The 19,781-nt window shown below is 30.0% G+C and overlaps 1 long non-coding RNA gene across 1 annotated transcript; it reads right to left on the reverse strand.

The window, feature by feature from the left end:
• Window positions 1-2,384: 2,384 nt before the first annotated feature.
• On the reverse strand, window positions 2,385-2,968 carry LOC136968324 (uncharacterized). Its single transcript, XR_010879643.1, has 4 exons — window positions 2,834-2,968; window positions 2,717-2,751; window positions 2,581-2,613; window positions 2,385-2,492 (listed from the first exon to the last, which is right to left on the reverse strand). It is a non-coding gene; the product is annotated as an uncharacterized lncRNA (long non-coding RNA).
• Between the last annotated feature and the right edge of the window lie 16,813 nt (window positions 2,969-19,781).

Consider the following 19,781-nt stretch of genomic DNA (forward strand, 5'->3'; position numbering starts at 1 on the left):
TAAAAAAAAAACACCGTGAATTTAGTGTTATACGATTAAAAATATCGGTAAAAATAAAATAATTATTTTAACAATTATAGTGAATTTATCACATAAAATTTCATTATTTTGAACGTAAAACTCAGGGGAAAAAATTAAATACAAGGATAAGTATTTTAATTATTAAAAAGTAAATTAATTCAGTATCTATTTTGAAAATGTCTTACGTTAATAGTTTAGCAAATATTAAATAATTAAGATTAATATATAATATAAACATCGACGTCCCTTTTATTTTAAACGAATCGATAACATAGAAGCGTATCTACACATAAATATGTTATTTTTCTTAAAGTATTAAGCTTACTATTGAAATATTAATGGTGAAAATATTACAAATTTTGGCTTTGTTCCTGTAAAATAAATGAAATACAATTATCAATACTAAATATAATAGATTTATTATTGAATGAGCTTACATTACTTACCATATTAATCCATAGAAAATTAAATAATAGAAAACTCCAGCAATGGCTTGGTTGTTAAGTTTTAATGACTGCAATCCATAATATGATTTTGTTTATTGTGAAATGACAATAAACAAGACATTTTATTATTGAGCATATTTTAACAACTAAATCTTTCGTTTATAATCTACTATTTATAGCCATTAAATGTTTCCTGTTTCGATTATATACTTGGTTTTACTAACAGAACATAATCGAAACAGGAAAGCATATAATTAAATTATTATATCTAAAAGTAATACCAGAATATTATTATTATTTTTCTATACTGCTTTAATAATTATATATAATAGTAGCTTTAGTAGATATTTTAAAGCCAAATTCTAAGTTTCATTTTTTTAATCTGGTTAAAATTTGCTCTCGATATCCCTTATTGATAAAGTATGATACCACGTTCTTATTGAGACACGAGAAGGTTCCTCGACAATGCACTCAAAAGCTCTATAAACTGTATATAATTCGTAATCATTCTGTAAATAGATTTTCTTACCTCTTAAACTTCAACTTAACGAGTTATTACTGTATTTCTATTTAATTTTTATATAAAAGAAACCAATAGTAATACCGTTCTATTGAGGCTAATCCTCGTTCTTACGATAAAGATTATTAATGAAGTCAGATAAATCCGATTAAATGGACCACCAGTGACCGAGCGGATACTGAATACTGTATACAGTATGCCATTGTTCCAATAGTACTGAACAATGGTAACTACCAGTTTCGGTACCATTGCCCGACTAACAGACCGATCGCGTGAAGTTTTCCGGATTTTTTTCGCGTGTCTAACATATAAATACGGGTCAGTTTTCACAGAAGTCCTCCGGGAGGCAACCACTTGGTAGATCGTCCATGTGACTATAAGTTACTATCTGTTTTCAGTTAATTGTAATGCATATCTGTTACAATGGTGCCCAAACTATGGCCTCGTCATTTCGATTCGCAATTATATCACTTACAAACGATAGAAAAATGCAGATTATTTGTAAATATAAATCAAATACCATAATATAATATAATAGAAAAGTTAGAAGTACGAAATAACCATAACGTTTGTTTTTATTTTTTGCCAGGGCAACTCCTGGCTTACCTGCTAGTTTTTAATAAATGAAGAACTATCGTTAAATAAAGAAAAAATAATAATAGGGCGAAATATTGAAAAATAATGACGTATTTGTACGATTTTTCATACAATTAGAGCACTCCAGTGGAGTGACAGTGGCACAATCGAGTGACAGATAAAGAACGTTTTAGTTTAATTTGATGTTAGGTATTAATAATATTTTATCATCAGATTCGTAATATTTATTAAGCTCTAGAGAAATGACGAATTATTTGACAATATCAACAAAACTCTTGGTGATAAACGTTACTTTAACGCCCGGAGCTATTCAGTAACCTAAGTTATATCACATTGCAATGGCTCTGATTATTAGTATTGCGTTTATATTGACATTTAAAATGAAATTATAATGCTATTTTATCGCAATGATTAATTTTTAATTTATCTTCGAATTAATTTTTAAGTTTTGATGATTTACATAGGTGAGGCGATTGAACTTAGGGCCGTGTTTACCCGGGTGATTGAACTTCAATTTTATTCTAATATTTAATAAAATTGATATAATCAAGATCTGAATTGTTTCCAGCATTAGACATATAATTATTGTTTCAAAGGTAATATAATTTCTTACTTTAATAATCTTACTTATTTCAGCTGCATTTACTGACACGACATAGGCTTGCTACATTTGCTATCCTAATATAAATATTGTATAAGCGATAAACCATAAAAATTAATACACATTTAGTAATTTCAGAATAAAATATTTGATTATAATTATAATTAAGGTAACAAAACGAAACGCAAACATGTATATATTAATATTATTTATTCATGGATTAAAGAAAAAATCATTTACAATTCATCCATTATTTAAACTTGTTTCAATGGTTCCATCCAATATGCAGGCGCAATTGGTTTAAAACCTATTTAAAAAACATGTTTTAAATTATATAATATTTTAATAATTAATTATAATTATTAACTTTTACATATTTAAAAGGCATAACTCACAAAGATAAGTGAAGCGAAAAGTGCCCATTCTCCCTACAGAAAGAAAATAATATTTTAGTAAAATAATTCAATAAAATTTATTATAAAATATACTTTAAAAAAAATAACAATAATATAATTGAAATTTTAAGCTTACTCCTGAAATACCGGATGTACCACTGCATTGGTTATCTGAAAAGTAAAATAAATATAACAGTTTATATAAAAGTAAACAAACAATAATTATGTGTTAATTAAACACAATTCGTAATACCGCAGAGAACAAGAGGCAGAGAAGCCAAAAAAAGTAGAAATACGATCTTTGCAATCATTATCCAAATTTGGCGGTGGATAATCTAACTTGTAAGAATATCAAACAACTGCAAACGTAATAAATAGCCCCAATGTTTATATAGTTATTAAGTGACAAAACATGTTTATCAAATTAGTGCAATTACACAACAAAATAAAAACGCTTTGCTAGGATGAATAATTGATTATTTTTCTATCGATTTTAAACAAATCATTCTAAATATGATTTATAATATAATAAAAATATCATTTATATTTTTAAAAAAGGATTTTAATCATAAATTAATTCGGTTAATATTAAATACTGAATACTAAATACTACTATTATATTATTTTGATTGGTTATTGGATATTATGTCTAAAAATTTAGCAACTGTAGAGACAGTTTTCTCTCGTAGAAATTAATAAACAAATAAGATTAATAAACCAAACAATAGGCATAGTACTGTAATAGTAAACCAAATACCCATTACATTTCCCAATTATGACAAACTTTCCGTATATTTACTAATTTACTTATTAAATAAATATTAAATTAGTAAACAAATGCAAACAGGCCATTTTAACACAGTAAATAGGGAAAGGGGAACACGCGACCAAAAATAAACAGATTTTACTTTAGTTTTAAGTTATTTTTATATTAATTTGCATAATAATATATGTTACATAACACATAAACATATGCACACAGAAATATAAAGTTCATTTTTGTGACGAAGGTCGCATCCAAAATGCCTCGTCTTGCTTTTGCACTCCTTTCAAAATCCTGATCATTCGCTACAGTTCGATCAACGGTTTCGGTTATCGTTACCAAACTTTTACTAAAGAAATCTGTAACAAGTTTTCTTTGGGTTCTTCGTTTTCAGAATCACTATTTTCCAGTTTTACATGAATTCCTGGTTATACCAGTTCTTGACGATCGTCGTTGGTAAGGCTCTCTCTCACCAGAAACCTGCAGTAACTCCTCAATATCTTGCTCGTCTACGTCTCTTCGTCCTGCTGTATCGATTAGGTTGACTTTGGTCAACGATAGGGCTCTTCTCGTTGAGAATTCTTGGATACCTCCAGCCATATCTTTTTCCACACACCATTTATGCATTTATCAGTTAATTCTTGCCAAGCGAAGTCGATATTGTCTAAGGGAGCAGTTCGCTTAAGAGAACACTCTTCCATGTTTCCGATCTCCTCCTCTATGTTTCGTTTTCATTAGTATGACTCTCATTACAGAGCATTGAATAATAGAGCAGTCCGTTTAAATGAGCACCTTGGAGGCACTATTCTAAGGAAGATTTATAAGGGTCTCTGTCTCTCGATACATCAACGTTGAGGCGTATTCTCAACACTATGGTATATATTATGTGGAAATTTAGTCTGTTTTCTAATTTACGGACATTAAAACGAATTATTACAGAATCGTAAACAACAAGTTTTATTGGGTACACATATAATAATTGAAATTGTAGTTTTTGTCTTCTTAAATAGATTTTTATGATATATATTTGTGTCCTTTTTTGTAATATACTCTTTAGCGATAATTTATGTGGGTGATATCAAAAGGATTATTAAATTTATGGTCATTTGCAGTCCTACATCAATGCTTTTGCAAAATTATTTTTTTTTTACATTACATAATACTGTTATATAATTGTAAACAATTAAGAAATTTATAAACTTGGCCTTATTCAAAGTTTATTTTACAATGTTTCCCGTCTCTCACCACTCGGCCAAGAGTAAAAATTTATTTTACATATCTAAATTCATTTTTTACTATTTATTTTGTAAATTATGATTTTTAACTAATTGTTATTATCAGGTTTAATTTTCTAAAATATATATTTCTATTCATTAGAGGCAGTTGCAAATTACGATTATTAAACAATGGCCAGATTGGCAATTGGTCTGCCAGGCTATGTAAGAAATGGAGGAAGTGCTTCAAGCCATGCTGGAGGATTATATGAATCCGGAACAGCTAGAGGTAAATGCAAGACTATTAATATTAAGCGTGACTGATTTTAAATAAAAACTTAAACGTGGCATGAAAATCCAATTTTTAAATAAAAAAAAAATATTTTGTTTTAAAAAATACTACCAGCAATATTCAAATATTTACTAGAGAAATTAAATTCAATGCTAATTATGAAATGAGTGACGTGGAATGAAAAACATTAAAAATTCTGTCGTAAATCATTTTTTGAAAATATCGAGTTTTTAAAACACTGTATAAACTTTCTAATTAATTTCTAACGGAAATTATTAAATTTACGGAATATTGTCTAATTAAATGATGATAATAAAATTAATTTTGAAGGAACAGCTTGCTGCTTTAATTGCAGTAAAACTTCACTTGTATGGTGACTTCACCTTCGGGTGATTTCTGGCCACGTAGGTGAGGTTATGGAAAACTGACGAACGGAACTGTAATTAAAGTATTGTACTGAATCCAGCTTAAACTTTAATACAGATTATAATAAAATTATTGCATATTTACGTAATCTAATAATATATATAATGATATTAAACAGTAAATAATAAATGCAAGCTGCTGCACTATTCGAATACCGTATAATACAGTTATAAACAGAATTGCTTAGTATTCGGGTTTCACAAACGTGATCCCGGCTGTTTTTTTAACCAGGAATTTTTCTTAGAAGTTCACTTTTTTCTTATTCTGTGTTAGAGTTGAGGAAATTTTGCAAATAGAAAGTATAATTAACTCATAAACTGTCAGAATACGTTTGTATTTATTAATTTTAAACCTACTTATTAGTTTTTTTTTAAATTTTTGCTCGTTGCGGCATGTCACAAATGGTCAATCAACACGTAGCTTATTTGTGGCAGGAGTCTGAAAATTCTTTCCTTGTCAGAACCTGTAATATCTGGAATAATTGTGCTTACGCTGTCTTAATTTTTAACCATTCCCAGTAGCTTCGATAACTGCGTAACGCCGGGTTGTGCAAATTGGGCGAGGATACAAACGAGTACGAAGTCTGCAAGTATGAAGTTTTTCTTTATAAACCTGATTATAAAAGCCAAACGAACTGCCGAATTATTAGGATATAAGCTCGATGCCGCTATTAAAGCAGCCGCAGCCGAGGAAGACAAATCAAGAATACTAGAAAGCAAAAGTACTACTACAATCTCGAAAACAAACTAGAAATCTCCAGGCTACGGGTGAAAAAACACAACATTACATTAAATGCATTAAACACGTTGATTCCCGGGACAAGCAAAAGACCGGGAAATGAGAAACCCTACTTAGTACCCACAGACGGAATCAACGTGTTTATGAAATGGTAGTAAAAATTTTATTTAAATGCCGGATCTTAACAGGAAAATTCAGAAGAAAAATTAGTAAATAGAAGTTCGTAGATATGCGCAAATGTCCAAGTATCCGAAAAAGTTAATAATAATAGTTAATAATTAAACTGGCTTTTACATTAGACTCATTGATACTGACAGATCACTTGCAACACTTCCTTGAGTGTTGGCAAGTAATCTGTCAGTGACAGACCGATCATCGCTAATTTACAATTATATTTTTACAAACTACAATCAAATCATGTATAAAATAATTGAAAAAATGTATACTCCCTACTGAATTCTGGAAATAAATTCAATATATCCAGTGTAAAAAAATGATTTTATTTGGATGTCATCGGTGGGAAGGAACTCGCAAACTGTTCCAAAATTATAGCAACTAAGCTCAATTCCATTTAAATGGCTTTAAACAATGAGTGTTGAGTTTAAAAGTTTGAATTTTCCTGTTGGACATGCAAACACATGGCGTTTGGAATGTCGAGCATGATTCCACTGACTTTCCAAACACCATTGTCAAACTTCTAGGTTTACAGGAAAACGGCACCGAACGTCCGACGTACACGTTTTCGCGTTTAAAACTTCGGCCTCAACCTCGCTAATAACTAAATTAAAATACTGTATACACCTAAATATATTTTTATTATATTTTCATACTATCTAGTATTATCAATTATTTGAATCATCATTATAATGCTTATTGCTGCAGATAGAGGTCGACGGGATTATACAACGAAATGGAGTCAGAGCTATAGCTATAAGGAAATGTTTCCCAAAGTGTGGTACGCGTACCCCTCAGAAAAGTTTAGTGAGGGTACGCGCTGCACCGCGCTTTCGCTGCGCCTGGTGCAACAAGCAGTTTATTTTTTTTCGATTACAAACATAGAAATAAAAAACTTCGTTACTTGTTAGTGGTTACGCCGGGCGCTGTGATTCTGTGCTTTCCTCCACCCTATGGCCCAGACAATAGGGTCACACAAAAACCTTCAGTACCAATTATCTACACATTGAACTGTTATAGCTCGGGCGTATGTATTTTTAGCTTTTGTGCGATTTTTCTAATAGGAAAGGTTTGTTATGTGCTTTAGTATTAATAAAAAGCTAAAAATGCCGAGTAAAGCAATTTTTCTGTAGATAGTTATTACAACTAACAATTCTTAGCAGAGACTTCTTCGACAGTGCTTCTAGAAAGACGAAAATGAGACCCAAAATCCATATCGCTATATCCAGGAACGATATTTTCCACATAGCCTTCTATTTTGGCTTTTTTCGATTTTTTAATTGCAGCATCATATAAAATTGGAATATCCTCGTTATCTTTGGTTTTTGATTTAAAAAACATCCCTCTACTCTCAGAAATACTATTTAATAAAACAGTCACAATCGCCACCTTCTCGTTACTTAAGTCAGCCATCTTGAAAAGCGACCTCTCAACGAAAACGTCTCTCTTTTTCTACAAAACGTCACGTCAGATCGTTCAACGGAGGGACTCAACGGAAAATTCACTGTTGAGTCAACTGTCGAATTTAGAAACGTACGGTAAGTCCCGTTGATTTTGATTATTTTTACCTCTAACATTCAAGATTATGGATCGCTGGTTGAAATCTGGCACTTCTAAACCGAAAGAAAGCAGTGATTATAGTAGCATTCGACAAACAGAAAATAATGAAATTAACGATGGCGAACCACCTTCAATTCTGAAAGAACCTGTTAATTGCGAAATGTAGTGCAGCGGAGACGATTGGCGAAACTTTAATCAAGCCTGCAGCCAAGATAATGGCAGAAGTAATGATAGGAGATAGAGCGAAATAAACTTTTGACCGCCTTCCTCTTTCAAATAATACAGTTCATCGACGAATCATTGATACGTCTAATAATGTAAAACAGATGTTATTGTCTGATATTTCTAAAAGTCGTTATTTTATGCATTGCAAGTCGATGAGTCCATTGATTTTGCGAATTTTGCAAATCTTATGGCGTTTGTTAGATACGAAAAGGATCAAGAAATTCATAATGACTTCTTATTTTTCCAGCCTTTATCAGGTCACACAACAGGAAATGATATCTTTAATGTTATGAATAAATTTGTGCAAGAGAACAAAATTGATTGGAATAGATGTGTTGGAATAAGCACAGGTGATCAAAAAGTATGGCCGGAATTAATAAAGGGCTCGTTGCAAGAATTCAAAATGTTGCCCCAAATGTCATATCCACACATTGTTGAATACACAGAGGCTTTGGCAACACGTAACATGCCCGCTGATCTACAGAAAGTTCTGGATGAAAGCGTGAAAATCATTAACTACATTAAAGGCCGTCCTTTGAATGCACGACTTTTTTCGCAAATGTGTGAAGTAGTCATACTCGGCTTCTTTTTCATACCGATGTTCGTTGGCTATCTCGAGGATAAATTCTAAACCGATTACTTGAACTTAGACACGAACTTCAAGTCTTTCCTAATGATAGATTTGAGCTGAGAAATTGTTTACGTGACTGGAAATGGCTTTTTAAACTGGCATACTTAGCAGATATATTCTCTGTTTTAAATTGACTCAACTTATCGTTGCGAGGTAAAGAAATTTCATTGTTTCACGTTCAAGATAAAGTGAATGTTTGTCGCATATGGAAGAAGAGCAATTGTTGGAATTAGCTTCAGACGGATTCTTGAAAAATAAACATAAAAAGTGCACTTTAATGTCATTCTGGTTACAGATGCGACATGTGTATCCGGTTTAAACAGAAAAAGTCCTGAAATACATCTTGCCTTTTCCAACTTCATATCTCAGCATTACGAAAATTATAGAAGGGGTACACAGATGTCGAAAGTTTGGGAATGGAGTTCTACTATAGGGGATGGCTAAGCCCCAAGGGCGGATCTAGGTTTTTCGGACCTAGGTTTTTCGGACGCTCATTGAAGTTTAATGGGGCCCAATTTTTTGTTAGATTAAGAAATCAATTGACTACAATAAAACAAATAATACTATAAATTATCATCATTATTATAGTTTTTGGTACTATCGAAACCGTTTTATTTGTATTTGGTATACTGGCACAATGAAGTGACGCTTAATCAACACTGGGCAAGTTTTCCATCTTTATTTAGTTAGTACGCTATTTTACATATGCGTTTCGGGTTTTCGTCCCTCTTCAGCTAACTAAACATGAAAAAAAGGCATAAAGCAACATAAACTACAAATTTAACTATAAACCGAACATAAAAATTATTTCGCAACTAGTAAAACATACCTCAGTTTAAAACACACCTGCGAACAACATTTAACGGATTGGCAGGCGACAAAAAAGTGCATGACAATTATTGCGGTATCTATAAATACAGTTCTCGTACGACAGTCATAGCAGCACGGTTGGTTTCCTTTAATTTAAAAAAATTAGTGAACAACTTTATATGCACACCAAAACATCGTTTAAGATACATCAACATGTGCACAATTTGTTGCACTTAATACGAGAATGAACACGCATCGTACACAAACAAAAGGAACATACCTCAAAATCCCAAGCACTAGCATGTAGATAAAATATTTTTTGCAGGGTGGATGAAACAAGGATTGGTTTTACAAAGGTTACGCCTAATAACAGCGTTTGAATGTAACAAGTTATAAAATTAAATAAAATAAGGTAAAACACAGTATAAAATTACATTGAGTGTTTCAATTCTTTAAACTGACATCCCGACACGGCTATCCGTTTAACTAATTTACATATATATCGGCATACATCAATATTACATTTGAAATTTCGGCATAAATTATCGAAAAGAGTTAACAATAATATATTATTAAATACACCTGGATTTGTGTACATAACAACTATCTTTAAAGTATATTAACTGATTTTTATTAACATTCAACTTTTCTAATATTCAACCAATCACAGTATCCGCATCCAATTTTTGTTAATTTTAACACTTAGGTTCTTATTTATACAATTTTGATATTTATTTTTTATTATTTCGACACTTTCTTTAAATTTTCGATCATATGTTTTCTTTTTCGATACCTAGTTTCCGCGTTCTCGTACGGGATTTTGTACACTCAATGTTTTGTACACTCAACATTAATATTGTGTTCAAAGAAGGGCATTTTTCCACCAACGTGTACATAAAACCAACACACAGCCCACTTTATATTCCATCGCATTCTAACGACCCGTACCATTACAAGCTGGCAGCATTCCGAGCTCTTATCAGAAGGGCCTTTATCTATTGTGACAACGTTGTTAATAGAAATAAGGAAATCGACAGAATCACGCAAGTGGCCGAATCCCTAGGATATAAAAAAGGCACAATAGCAGGATTAGTTAAAAAGTATGAGATGGGCAAAACAAGAGATTCAAAATATGTTCCCAGTAAAATCACAAAGTTTACTTACAACAAGAATTCAAAAGGCATTATGAAAGAAATTGCAAACCGCAAGGAGACCAGAATGGTTCTAAAAAGAGCTCCGAACCTATACACAATCTTAAGAAATGATAAAGATCGCATTAAAAAGGAAGAAAAAGCAGGAGTGTACAAAATCCCGTACGAGAACGCGGAACTAGGTATCGAAAAAGACTACATTGGAGTCACAACAAGAAGTTTGGGGAAAAGACTTAACTTTTCTCTAGTCGCGTGATTATTCCATCCCCCCTTTGTCGCGCGGCGTCTGACATAATCCATTTTTTATCTTTAAATTGTAAAATTTTTGGCTTCGCTTCAAAAATTATTATTACATCTTTGTTTTCTTTATTTTTTCTACTTTTAAACAGTGTCAAATATTTTCTTATTGACACAAATGCTTTATTTGTGTCGAATTTAATGTAATTTGATACGCAAAACGCAAAAAATAAACATATCAAATTTCAACTCGCTGTAATTTCTCTCAAGTTTCACCGATCGCCATCGGGTTTGTTTGTGAATGCCGAAGAAATATGACACTTTCAAGTGAAGTCAGTAAAAATCTCGTACTACTGCGAAAAAATTTGTCAGTATACCTCGCTATACCCCCTATCGCGAAAGTCAATAAACGTTGATTGTTTTATGACCCTATTTTCAAATGCTTCTTTCTGACTTGTAAATCGACCAATTGACAAAGTTATTATTTTGTTTTACTCATATGAATGTTGTATTTAAGATTTAACAGATATTTTCCTTATATTTCTACACATGAATTTTATTTTTAATTTTGAATATGATATAGTCGTGTGTTAGGCTTAACTCGATCATCTAATATAAAACTTGACAGCGCTTAAAATATTATTCAATCTATCAAAATTTTTTGTTGATAGTATAGATATAAATGTTTTCTGTGCATGAAATGAAGCAATCAAAAAAATAATGTGTGGAGCATCGAAAATTTGGCAATTTACGACATGATGTCAAATGCGTAAATTCATCTATTTATAACTCAAAATATTCTCGAAATTTCACCAAAAAAAAAATTGCATTTTCAACGATACCTGTATAAAATTCTTACGCAAGAAAAAAAATTGTACAATTAGCGCAATTTGTATTAAAGATATTAATTTTGAAAATTTTTGTCGCTGTTATTTCTCGCGCGGACAAACGCGATTTCTCGCAGAGTATAATAAGACATCGCCGAGTTTAGTAATAAATCTCGATATCTCGGTTCAAAATCAGGCTAAAATGAATCTTTTTAGTGAAAAAAAAATAAATAAATTATTGAGAGAAAAGAATTGATAGCGAAAAAGATGCTCGCGATGGTCGCGATCGACGATAGCGATTATCGCGAACTCGTTTTTTCCCCGATTTTTTACTACCGCGCATAGTCGCGTGGAAGCTTGTCAGACGCCAGCACTTTTTGGGAATTTTTTCTGAGTAAACTCGGCGCGCAATAAAAATGTTATTTATTGCATTTTTTGCAGTTCGAAAAAATTGGAGAACTTAAATTTTTTGAAATTTTTTTGAAAAATTTCAGGAAAAATGCCACGAAAATAACGACCAGATGGCTTCTCACAGAAGCCGCGCGACTATAGTTAAAGAACACAAGTATGACGTCAGGAAAGGCTCCAACGCAACAGTACTTTCGCAATACGCGCAGACCCAAGGCTCAGTAATTAAATGGGAGGAAGCGGATATTGTAAAACCCTTGAGCTCCCCAACGTTAGCAAGTACCGCAGAAAAAATTGAAATTTATAAAAGCAAGTTGGAAGAGGCATGCATAAATGCGAGAGACGCTGACAGCCTACCAACAGCTTGGAAATTTGTAGTTAAGAAATGTATCACGAACTCGTAGGCTTGTCTTAGCTTGTTTTGGCGTCATTCCTCGATAATCTGCCATTTTTTTTAAAAAAAAAGTATCACCAGTGGAATCATTTTTATTTTCATTTTTTATTTTTCATTTTTTACTTTTTATTCCCACTATAACGATTTTATTGTGTATTTATTTATTTATTTATATTACCACCTTCTTCCTTTTTGTTTTTATTTATTTTTGTATATTTATTTATTTATATTACCATGTTCTTATTTTTTGGTCCGTTACCAATGATTTGAATTTTTTCAAACAATTGTATTCTTTTAATGGAACGATAGTCTTCCTTTTTTCGAAAGTTAAAAACCTGAAGATGGCTTATTGAGTAAGCCGAAAACGTTAGTTTTCGTAATAAAAATTATCTCAGCTATAAGTAAAAGGTGTTATTTTGTGAATTAGATTAATTATTGGCTGAGCTAGTGTGCGCTTTATAATAATTTTTCACCAAATAACTGCAGAATATTGAATTTATTAATAAGTTGTTCTTGATAATCTTTTAATTTTAGAGTACAGACACTCGAAACAAACAAAAAATTCTATTCTTTCTTTCTATTCTGTTTCCTCTTTATTTTATTTGTGCAATTTTTATAAGATTTACGCATCAAAGGCTGAAGAGTTATTGTTGTAGATTAAGCATTGTGAATATTTATTAATGTGTCAGGTAGCCGATAGCTGGCGCTAGAGTAGCACTACGGCGATTTGTTCTTGGTTTATTCATTTGGTTAATAGGTAGTTTTGTACTTTTCGGCATTTTGTAATTTTTTTCTACGAGAAAAAAACAAAAGCATGCCGAATAAGTGTTTTGCGCCTGGATATAAGTCTGGAGAGAGGCGGCTTTTCCCCCACCTCTTTCACACCAGTTACATAAAAACATTTAATTCCTCGAAAAGATTTACAACTCACAAGAAAATCGCGAAAATGTGATTTGCATTTTAATAAAAGATTTCTGATTAAGAATTATGTTTATATAATTGAGGGTAAAAGAGTTGAGATTCCCCGAGGAAAATGCAACTAACACGGGATGCTTATCGTTCGAATTTTCCCAATTGCCCGTTATATCTGTCAGTTAAAGTTCCTAAAAGCTAACAGTGCAATTGAAGATCCATCAAATTCGCATTCTGATGTGTCATCATCATCAGGTATAGCATGTTATAGAAATAGCATAAATAAGTAGTACAATAATATTTTTTTTTTTACATAATTTATGAAATTTGTATGCATTGTTTCAGATATTGTACTGTACTGCAATCACGCTGCACAGGAAGAACTCTGTTAAGTGATCAACAAATTCCACAAAGTAATGTTGCTCACTGTATTAATGATACACAAGTGTTAAGATCAATGAGAGAATAACTGTATAGATTACGGCTGCTAAGTACAGACATATCAGAAAATTCAAGGAGCAGCAATTAGAAAATTGCAGTTCTTCGAAAAAAAAGTTTTAACAAGTGAAGAGAACATAAGTCTTTCTAAAAGGGAAAAGACAGTTATTGAATATATCTTACAGTTAAATAAACCTCAGTCAGCAAAACGGTATAGTACTAAGTGGATTTTGGATTCGTTGCTTTTGATGGTAAGATTCATCATCTGCTTATGAACATGTCTGAAAATGAATGGCATGATTGCCTAAATTTTGATAAAATCTCTCTACAGAAACATTGAATCCCAAAAACACAAGGGTGAGTTAATTGGTTTTGTGAACTATGGTGATGACGAAGCTTCTAGTATGAACATCATGTTTCGCTGCACTTAAATGAATGGCTTCAAAGTGTTGGTACTTTTGTAGTAAAGGGCAATACCAGGCACAGTTTTAACTCAATTAATTCTTCAAATTCTAATGAAATTGGAAGAATGTGGTACAGTTGTTAATGCAATTGGGAGTGATGGAGCAGACATAAATAAAGCTGTACTTAATATGTTAGGAATTTCTGGAACCAAGCATCAGTTTAAAAACTGGTTTCCACATTCAGTTACTCTAGATAGGAATGTGTTTGTTATACTCATAATTGACATGCCACACATCCTAAAGTGCATGAGAAACAATCTTCTGAAAAAAAAATTTTTAAGGTTAGTATTTTGTAGATTATTGAAAAGAACAAGTCCTGCTTATTTTATTCATTTACTTGCATGTTTCCATGTTTTATGTCAGTGTCCTGAAAGCAATGTTTTATTGCAACATTTCTAAATTTTACCAGAACAAGATTCAACACATACTACTGGATTGAAATTGTCCCAAGCTTACATTCTTCTATTTAAATCCAAAGTTTCCAAAAGATGAATATACAATTAGCAACACAGATGAACAAAATTAATTAATAAAAAATTCTTAATTTTAATATCAGTTAACACAATTGCTTAAGATTACAATACTGTGTTAAATTTATTGCAGCTCTTCAGTAATTCTGTAGTGCATGGATTGGAAGTCATCCAACACCAAGGCTTTCTAATAAATGCAAAGGCAACAATTGCATTCGTAAAAATAATTAATCAGCTGTTTAATGTTTTAAACAACCATCATCCAATCAATTCATTAAGACAAGATTCAGAGGATTTACTAGTAAAGACAGATCCTTATTCTTAGATTTGTTTTTATGTACAGTACATTTTAATAAAAATTTATTGTATACTTTTCAGGTGATAGAAGATGAAATTAAATGGCATGATCAATGGGAAATTTATTGGCTGTTGAAAACAATATAAGAAAAAAGAATGGAAGCTTCCTTAGTAAGCAGACTTCTGAAAGTCTTGGCCAGCTTCTGGAATTGTCAGAACAGCTTTTGTCACAGAATTTTTATTATATTTTAACTGCATCTTTTAATCAGATCCACTTGAGGTATATATTTGGGAAACAATTCTGTAAGTTTATACAAACTTATACAACTTTAATATAAATATATTGACTTCATAAGTTAAGCTTATATGTTCTTCCTCTCAAGCTAAAAGTTGAAGTTTAAATTTTAAGTAAAATCATAAATGTAAAGTAATGAAAAATGATAGGACTGATAAGAAAATATGAGTAATCTTATATGAATGTTCAGAATTGAATAATAATAAATGAATAAAATGATAAAAATTTATAATATAAATCTTGTTTGGATATAAAGTGAAATTTGTCTTTAGCATTGTAGTAATGAATAAATAAAAATTCTACACCACTCCTCAAAGTGATGAAATAAATGTCATTGTTTTCCTGGAAACAACTCCGAAAGTTTAATATGTAGGCCTATAGCATGAGATTTAGTTTGAAATAAATCAGTGACATGTAAATTGGTTTCAATATACATTTAACTGATTTATTTCAAGCTAAATCTCTTTTTCATTCTCTTTTCTAATTAAACATTATGAAGATATCTTATAATAATTACATTTTTGGGAGAAATATAAATTTACAATTCTCAATTCCAGAGATGCCTATGTCTATGTAAACTACTATTCAAGAAACAAAATTGGTATCTTATAAAAACTGGCCTTCTAAAAGAAAAACTTTGTTCAATTATATGTATATAGTTTATAATTACAATAGAATCTCTAAAGTTATGTATTTTTTGTATAATTCCAGCATGGTGTTTAACTGATCCCAAACACCTCTCTGGCATTTGCCTGAATTACTAGATGGCCAATCTGATCGTGTGATTGACGACAGAGATAAGACTTAATTTTGTGAAAAGTTATTTGTGATAGTCCTTAAACAGATGAATGACAGAAACTTGAGCTTCCTTCAAAAAGAGAAGACAAGGTGGAAGATGTTAGTTGGTTCTCTGTTGTATACAACACTGTAAAAGGTTTCTTGTTGGTGACTTTGTGTTACTCACTGCAGTGTTAATAGTAGAAGATGTTTAGAGAAGACTTGACCATTTTTATGTTGATATTTGATTCTTAAACTAATATTCTTCTTCTATATTCTTAAATATAACAGTTATGTTTTATTTCAATCAATTGTGTTTTATGATTTTTCCACTTACATATATTTATTAATGAAAGTATAATTAACAATGATCAGCAATCTTATGGAAGATAAGGAATAACAGACAGAAAATTAATGCAATAATTTTTTAAAGTTGCTAAAATAAAAAAAATTATGCATTTATAATTTTTTTTGTTACACTTTTTAGTAAATATTTAAAATGTAATATCTCTGTAGATAAAAATTACAAATAACAAAATGTTAACAATTTATCAAAGCTTTTCATATTGATCATTTTACTCCAGTAAAAATATCATTTGAATATGGTTTCATGTACTATTAACACATGATATGAAATAATATAACATGATATCAGTTGTTGGGAAATGATATGTCAACAACAGTTGACATCATGTCGCAGGGTGTTAACCCATTGCTGTATTCCTAGGCTTTCTCCACCCCTGCACTTCAGTCTTTCAATTCACTACAGCTGACAGCTGGACCTGAACTATAAGTATAGACTGCAGTACATAGTCCTATTTTTATACATTTTTGTAAAACAGTATTAGTCTCCCTCCTTTTTAAATATATCTTCCTGGATCTCCTTGTTTTCCTGATATGTGGGTAATGGCTAAAATAGCCCTGCCATGTTGTGCTTCAACAGATATCACTTTTGTCATGTGTTAAAATGTTTCTGTTTTTGAGTTTTGAATATTTAACATCAATTTATGTCAAGTGATATATCATGTGATTGACATCACTTGATATCATCTGATGTCCCTTTATGTCATGTTCAGAAGTTTTTGAAAATATCTTGAAAAGCATTTTATTGTTAAAGATTGAGGTCATCCTTTAATTAATTATATGTATAGTTTAACTATTTTTGACTATTTCCCAGACACTCCTCCCTCCCTAAACTGTACACTTAATGGATGGCCTCATTTCTGACTTCTACAAAAAAATTGGTTAGCAATTTTCTTAATATCATTTGAAATCAATCACCAACCATTACAGAAATGATATACTCATGTTTGAAATGATTTTTTTGATAGTTTTAAATGACATGAAATGATATCACTTGTAACCATTTCATCAGTTGATATCAGGTGATATTGTGTATTGTCATTTGAAACTGTTTGAAAATCACTTCAGACATGTTATCAAGTAATATTATTTAAAAATGATGAAAGGATTTCTACTAAGTAATAGTACTGTAGTCCTGATTTCCAGCATACATTCTTTTGTCTGTCTGAAATTATAAAAGCATTTCTACATTAATAAATATTCTATCAGAATAATTTCTCCTGTATCAAAAATATAACATCTCCATTTTTATAAATTGTACTATTACATCTAAATTACTAATACTCATATTATTTGATATATTTAATAGTAGGATTTTCTTTTTCTTGTAACCTAATAATTTCTTATGTAATATAAATAGTAATTTCTAAATGATCTCCGATACTCTTTAAGTAAAAACAAATTTCTAATTACTCTGTGACAATAGATGTATTATCATTTATTGGTTACTATTTATTTCCAAATCAATAAAAGTTATAAATTAATAAAATAAAATTAATTTTTAAGTCAAACAAGATTTAAGTATTTGAAGTATGCATCTAATTTATTTAACTGCTACATAAATTTTGAACTTAATTCCAACTGCTCAGTTGGAATTAAGTTCAAAATTTTGGTTTTATTTATCCATTCCACACTATTTTTGAATTTAAATTTAAAGCTTTCCTAATATTTTATTAGAATTATTGATATCAAATAAGTCAAATAATTACTCAATAATTATATTCAAACTTATAAGTTATAATTAAATATATATTTAATAATGTTTTATTAAGTGCATTTAAACAAGTTTTTATACATAACATTCCTCATTATACTTGTATAAGAATAAATTGCTTGTATAGGTTTTATATGATTTTATAACAACTTACAAGTTTTGAAAACAAGTCAATATAAAATACCGGAAAATATCAATCATGTTATTTTTTATATTTTTCATTTCAGGATTTAAAAATTGTATTAATGACAATAGACTTGTCTGCAGTGTTTCATTAGATTTCCTTTACCGTTTGATCAAACCAATAATAATCACAAAATAAAAGGAAGATATAAGTAATTAAACTAGTCAAGAATATCTTAATGTTACTAAAACATTATTATTTATGTTTCATATTCAAATAAGCCAGTTCTGGCCATTTGTAAATAATCTAAATATACTGAATTATGCTGTTTGAACATTGAAAGAGTTTTTCCTAATTGTTTTTCTTTGCTTCTTAAATATTTACTTATTTAAAATAAAGCATTTTTTAGAAATCTATCATTATATTTATTGTCGTTTATTATGAATTGTGTAATGAATGTAGAGAATATTATTTGTTCATGTTTGATTGATTTGTTTCTCTGAATATCAAATATATGTTACATGACTATTGTATTTTCTATTCTTTTATGTATTTTCTTTTATTCAATTTTTTTCTTCTGTTCCTTTTCTTTTTTATAAAAACAGACTGTAGTTGAATTCAAGCATCCTAGAAATTTCTCATTCATTCTTTCTATATTTGATCTCTGATAAATTAACTATGTCAATATTTTAAATCAACTTAATTCCAATATAATTTTTTCAATTTTCTTATAAGTGATGTTTTGACACTCCATGTTAAAATAATACTAATTAAATGAATCCTTATAATGACAAATCACCTAAGAACTTGCTAATATTTCTATTTCATTTAAAACTTCATTTTTGTCAAATACAAAAAATGTTTCTATTTAATCTTTTTTTAAAAAAAATTTAATACAATGGATTTATATATTTTTCTTGCAGATAACTGATGTTAATTAATATAGCTTTGTGGTGAATGTTATTTAATACTTACTAAAATTTGAGATTTTTAACTGTATACAGTAAAAACGTTGCTCTTTTTTCCTCCCCGATAATGATAGTTTTGAATTTTCAATTTCTACTTGACTTGTAACCACTGTAATGCTTCAAAGTATTTTTCCACTATATTTTTACTTTGTAAGGCAAAGCTCTTTATACTACAGTACCTACTTGCACCGAGAAGGCTGATTGTAGAAAGACTTGTAACATGGAATTTGGGAGATCAATTGCAATATTATTTTTATATTGAGTTGTATAAAATCAGATATTCAATATATTCAATACAAAAATTGTTCGTAGAAATATACAGAAACTGTTTTAATAAGAAAAGTCAAACAGTGCCATTTAAAATTTTAAATAAATAAATATATAAATAAAATACTCTTTTGTTCATTGTTGGCTTTATGGAATTATTTGATTTGTCTTTTCATTAAAATATTTTTTAATTGATAGAATATTAATAATACTCAAAAATGACTGTTACTGTTTTATTATTTAAAGTGTTTTTGCCTAAAAC

Source organism: Centruroides vittatus, unplaced genomic scaffold (assembly GCF_030686945.1).
Source record: "Centruroides vittatus isolate TY-2023 unplaced genomic scaffold, ASM3068694v2 contig_1427, whole genome shotgun sequence".
Lineage (NCBI taxonomy): Eukaryota > Metazoa > Arthropoda > Arachnida > Scorpiones > Buthidae > Centruroides > Centruroides vittatus.